At 47.2% G+C, this 6,107-nt stretch overlaps 1 protein-coding gene across 1 annotated transcript in view; it reads left to right on the forward strand.

The window, feature by feature from the left end:
* The window catches only part of INPP5D (inositol polyphosphate-5-phosphatase D), a 95,471-nt gene that overhangs the window by 3,363 nt on the left and 86,001 nt on the right, over nucleotides 1–6,107 (forward strand). The window lies entirely within an intron of this gene.

Below are 6,107 nucleotides of genomic sequence, written 5' to 3' on the forward strand. Positions count from 1 at the left end.
GCTGTAATTTAGTGCTGCCCGTGTGACCTGAGTCACATGCACCCCAGGCCTAAGCGAACCTGCACTTCCTCTGGGGAGGTCAGCCCTGTCAGCTGCCACCTGCCAGTGGCAGGAAAGCCCAGCTCTCTCCTTAGCAACTCAGAAAGCTCTGGTTTAGGGAGACCCTGGGGACCCATCTTTGGGTACAGAGAGCTGGAGGGGGAAGATCCCAGGCTGCTGACCACATGGTTTGGGTCTAGCTCTGTCATCTATGATGAGGGTGTTGAGAACATGAGTGACAGTGGGCTCTCCTGGGTAAGGTCTATGTCAGCTTTACTTGGCCCCACTCAAAGCTGCCAGCAGAGTTGGTTCCACTGCAGGGAGTCTACAGGGCACTTGGGGGCTGCCCAGCCTGTCCTGGATGAAGGATGCCAAGAGGCCGTCAAGGTCGTGCCCTCCTCTCCTGCGAGGATTGTATTTCCACGCAGGACCCAGTGCACCTGTCAGTTGTGTTGTGCTGCAGAGAAGAAATAAGCCTTTGGGAAAGGGAAGTCGGGGAGGCGGGGCATGGTCCATCAATGTAAGGGCCAGCCAGGGGCGGCCTCCTCTTGCCCGGGCTGCACAGGCAGAATGAGAACAATGGTCCAGGGTTGTTGGAATTACAACCTGCCCGCCCTGTAAGAGCATCCTGGGCCCCCAGAGCGTCTGCTAGGACTGGGTTCATCATGCAATATGGAGCTGCCTAGTTGGGTGGTGTTCCCACCAAAGCACACTGGTGAGAGTTGGCTCCCCTGCTGGAGGAGGGGCATGCACTGCTGCCTTTGGCTCAGAAGCCACAGCCTGATCCAGCAGCTGTGGCAGGGAGGCAGCCTCGGTTTTCCTCAGCACATGGCCTGCCCAGTCTCCTTCCCAGAGACACTGTACCAGGCAGCCTGGATTTAGTGGCCTTATTGGCAAAGCCAGAAAGATGAAAAAGCACAAGAAGGACACAGCCATTGAAGTCCCTCAGAGAAGGCATTCTACTTGTTTTGGGAAGAAGAGCGTGACAGTCCCTTGAGAAAGAGCAGGCTCCAAACCTTGCTCCACTAACAAAAGGTGTTTACTAACCCGTTCTGCCTAGAAATGACAGCAAAAGACTCATAAAGGGTGTAATGTGTGCCAGGCTCTATTCTGGGCTCCTTCTGTGTATCGCCTCACTTACTGTCCACAATGGCTTTTGGACAAAGTGCTATTATTATTCCCACTTGACAGAGGCAGAAACTGAGGGAGGTTAGGTGACAAGCCATGTTTACAGGATTAATAAATGGAAGGGCCAGGACTTGAACTCATGCTGTTCTTGGGGAGGAGCCAGCAAGCCTGGTTATGGGTGGGGTTGTGGGAGGGAGGCCTGGAGGAGAGACCCCTGGTGAAAGAACCACAGAGAGGGGCTTGGGAGGGCAGAAAGGTCCAGGAGAGGTATGAAGGCGTTTCCTGTGGTGTGAATGGTTGTGATAGAATCCTCTTTCCTTCAATCCCCTTTCAAAGATCCGGTAAAGCTGACACTGCTCATTAATTACTTTTATGCAAATGCAAAGAAAAATGCTGTTTTTTGTACCTGATATTGGCAGAAAGTGGAGGAAATGCTGGCACAGACAGTGGTCAGTAGCAGAGCTGGAGGACCACAGGCTCCTGAAGTCTGGTTTGCATAAGAGTCTTTCCAAAGACAACTCCACTGAGTTTTCTCTCTGTGTGCAAGCCCAGGAGGGAGGGGAGGCCACAGAGGCCTGGGATCTTCTATGGGCAGTGACTTGGAACAACTGTGGTCGAGTGTCTGTGCCCATGCCCAGCATCCAAGAGCAATCCTTCCATCCAGTGTGGACTCTGGGTTTGGTGCATTTTGCAAGTTTGCCTACCTAACAGGTTAAACTCATCTGTGCACAGACATCAGCTCTTCTGCATTGAATGGTCCCGTCTCCTGGAGCGTGAACCCACGCATGGTGATGAGATGTGCTCCTCCCAGCCAGGGCTTCCTCCCCACCCATTGATGGAGGTCTGCTCTCTCCCTAATTCATGCCATGTGGCACAGTCCTTATGAGGGAGCCCTCTGTGGTTGCTCTGATGTGAATTCTAGCCTTTGTGAGATGCTAGCCTCCCTATGCTCTCCCAGCATCCTCATTGGTGATATGCCCACTCATGGGGTTAATTTTTCTACTGGGATAGAATTCACATCCCATAAGATCACCCTTTGTACAGTGTACAATTCCGTGGTGTTTAGTCATTCATAATGTTGTGAACCATCACCACTTTCTAATTCCAGAATATTTTCATCATATCATCCCCCAAAGAAACCCTGTACCCTTAGCAGTCATTCCCTGTGCCCCCTCCTCCCAGCCACTGGCAACCGCTAGTCTAATTTCTGTCTCTAATCATTTGCCTCTTCTGGGTATTTCATAGAAATGGAATCAGACAATATGTGGCCTTTTGCATCTGGTTTTTTTCACTTAGCATAATGTTTTCAAGGTCCATCCATGTTGCAGCACAAATCCTTCCTTTTCATAGCTAAATAATAGCCTGTTGTGTGGAGACTTATCTGTTCATCAGCTGACGGACATTAGGTATTTCTACTTCGTGGATACTGTGAATAATGCTGCAGTGAACATTGACATACAAGTTTTTGTGTGGATATATGATTTTTATTGTCTTGGGTGAACTGCTGGATTATGGGAATTCTCTGTTTAACTTCCTGAGGACCTGCCACGCTGTTTCCACAGCATCTGCACTGTTTTACATCACCACCAGCAGTGGAGGAGGGTTCCAATCTCTCCATATCCTCACCAACACTTACTATTATCTTTTTGATAATAACCATCCTCGTGGGTGTGAAGTGGCATCTCATTGTGACTTTGATTTGCATTTCCCTGATGATTAACCATGTTGAGCGGCTTTTCACGTGCTTCTTGGTCATTTGTATCTTATCTCTTCTTTGAAGAAATGTTTATTCATATCCTTTGCCCATTTCAAAAATTGGGCTATGTGTCTTTCTGTGGTGGTCATTGGATTACTCAGAGGATAGAATGAGGGGATGTGGTAACACGTATAACCCAAGGCCAGCACATGGTAAGCACCTACTGAACGCGGCCGCTCTTGTTTATAAGCTATAATGTGAATGGTGACATCTCAGGAGTACAGGGCCCATCTGTGAAGAGAATTCAGAAAGAAGGAGCAGAGCGGAGGCAGTGTGTCACTTCTGTAACTTCCTGGAGGCCCGAGGAGCCTCCGGGAGACACCGAGCTGTCTTGTGGGGCCTCCTCAGAGGAAGTGCTCAAAGAGATGACGCAGGAAGAGGACTTGAGTGACACACTGTGGCGGTGGCTGCTGGGACCAGGGTTCAGTGCCTGGAAGCCTGAGGGAGAAAGTGGCCTGTGCGTGGGAGGTGAGGTCAGGGCTGGTGGCCACAGTGGGCCTGGGCCCCATGGGAGGTGGCGAGAACAAGCGTCAGCAGACCAGGTCCCTCCTCCCTGGCCTGCTCATTGTACATTCCCCTGCCCGTTGATTAGAAAAACATTGTATTCCCATGTACCGGGACCCAAATGGTTTAGCTTCAATTATGTATTACAAATAACACCTCTTCTGGTGTTTAATGCTGACTCTGGGACTCCAGTTACCCTTCTAATTAGATTTCCTCCTCTCACATTGCTCAGTCTTCACAGTTGATTTTTCCAGACAGCAATGGGTATGTTGTCTGGATTATGTTTTAAAGTAGTAGTTATAAAAGATGATTTAACTCTAAATATTTTCCATGTAAGAGTCTCTCTGTGTGTGAATACACACACACACACACACACACATTGCCTGGCCTGGGGCCTGTGGGCTGGGAGCAGCTCCTGCATTGAGCATCTGCCCCCTGATGATGAGTGCACATTATAGTGATAGGTTGTTCCACCAGTCATTCTGCCATTTGGTCAATTTGCATATTAGGCTTTTATTATATAGGAAAAGTATAGTTACAGTGTGTGTGTGTGTGTGTGTGTGTGTGTGTGTGTATCCATGTGCATTTTGTGTACAGGCATGTTACATGTGTATGCATATAAGGCCAGACTGAAATGCAGCTGCTGGTGGGAGAAGCTGGGGAGTGCCCCCTCCACTTCCCTGTGAGCCCCCAGCACCCCATGGTATGCAGTCTGGAATGACTGCTCCCCTGTGGGTTGTGTGCGTGTGCGTCAGTTTCCCTTGAAGATCTAAACTGATTTGGCCCCAGGAACACGGTATCTGCCCCAGGCACTGGGGCGGCTGAGATGTGACTGTCCAGGGCAAAGTGTCCCTCTTCCTCTTGTACTTGCTTTTGATCTATTTACGTCATGTGGCGCTGCTTCATTGTTTCAGGGTTTCTGGAACATCTTTGAAAAAGTCATAAAGGGCCTTCCTGTTCTGTGTGCTGTCTCTGTCCCTCTCCTTGTGACTGTGTTCTTCCTTTCTGCCTCCAAGCTAATGTTTTGGCCCTGCTCAACCTCTTCCACAAATTAGCTGCCCTCAGCCGCTTAAGAGGCGGTTCTTGTCCTGCCCTCATTTGCATGTTCCCAGGAAGAAGTGTCATTAGAACTAGTGGTGAAAGATAAAAGCACAGTAGGGTTCCAGCTATTTGGCATTAGTCTGGCAGGCTCTGAGGAGGAGTGGAGGCTGGAGGTGATGGGGCTGGGGCAGACATACCAATAGCAAAACATATGAAAAAAAGAAATACCGATAGCAAAACATATGAGAACATGTTCAACCTTTCTCATAAAGCAAGCTATCACCTCTCAGATTTGCAAAGATTGAAGTGTCTGATAACAGTCAGTTGGCAGGGTGTGGGGAAATAGACACTTTCATATCCGGTTAGCAGAACAAAGAGTGACACCACCTCATTGGGAGGCGATTGCTAGTTTCTATCAGAATAGAGCCCTGTCCTTTAGCTCAGCTGTTCTTCCCAGTGATTAGTCTAGGATCACCAGGAATCTCAGCGTGGAGTATTTAGTGTGGTCAGGAAGGAGGGGGGAGTGCTATTCTAAATGTTTTTCTTATATCAATTCACTAGTCTGCACGACAACAGTAGACCCCATTGTTGACCCTGGGTTTACTGATGGGGAAACTGAACTTTGAACTCACCAATATACACAAGGTATAGGAACAGAGAAGTTCGTGGCAGCATTATTTACAATAATAAAAAGCATGGTCTAGTCAAGTAAATGATTGTATAGCCTAAAGGTGGAACATAACTTGGGAAGACTTCTAAGATTTTTTTTTTTTTTGGTGAAAAAAAGTACGTTTTTGGCACTGGTCAGTGTGGCTCAGTTGGTTGGAGTGTCGACCCGTGCACGGAAAGGTTAAGGTTCAATTCCTGGTCAGGGCACACATGGGAAGAGGGCAATCACTGTTTCTCTCATACATTGATCTCTCTCTCTTTCTTTGTCTTTCTTTCTCTTTCTATTCTCTTTTCTCTAAAATAAGTAACACATATTCTCTGCTGAAGATTAAAAAGGAAAAAGCATACTTCTGAACAACAAATGTTGTATAGTATTATTTGCATTTAAAAAGACATGCATCTACCCCAGCTGGCATGGCTCAGTGATTGAGCTTTGACCTATGAACCAGGTCATCATGGTTCGAATCCCAGTCAAGGCATATGCCCAGGTTGCGGGCTCAGTCCCAGTGTGGGGCATGCAGGAGGCAGCCGATCAATGATTCTCTCTCATCATTGATGTTTCTGTCTCTCTCTCTCCCTCTCTCTTCCTCTCTGAAATCAATAAAAACATATTTTAAAATATAAAAATAAAAAGTTTGTGTGCATGTTTAAAAGTTCTGGAATGATTTACAAAAGGGGGCAGTAAATCTAAGAAGCTGGACTTACAGGAGAAGGGGTAGGAGACATTTGTTTTTTATTTTATATCTTTCTATATGGTCTTAAAATTTTAAGACAAGTGTATAATTTTAAAAATCTAGTTAGACAGTAATACATATGAATGCTTAGTGAAGTGCCAGGCACACGAGCAAGGCTAAATAAGTGAAAATCCAGGCGCACAAGCAAGGCTAAATAAGTGAAATTTTTGTAATGAGGTATTTATTCATTGTCTTGATCCCAGAAATAAAATGAGTTTCTGTGAGTTGGCGTGTAG

The sequence above is a fragment of the Myotis davidii genome, unplaced genomic scaffold, assembly GCF_000327345.1.
Source record: "Myotis davidii unplaced genomic scaffold, ASM32734v1 scaffold370, whole genome shotgun sequence".
In the NCBI taxonomy this organism is placed as follows: Eukaryota; Metazoa; Chordata; class Mammalia; order Chiroptera; family Vespertilionidae; genus Myotis; species Myotis davidii.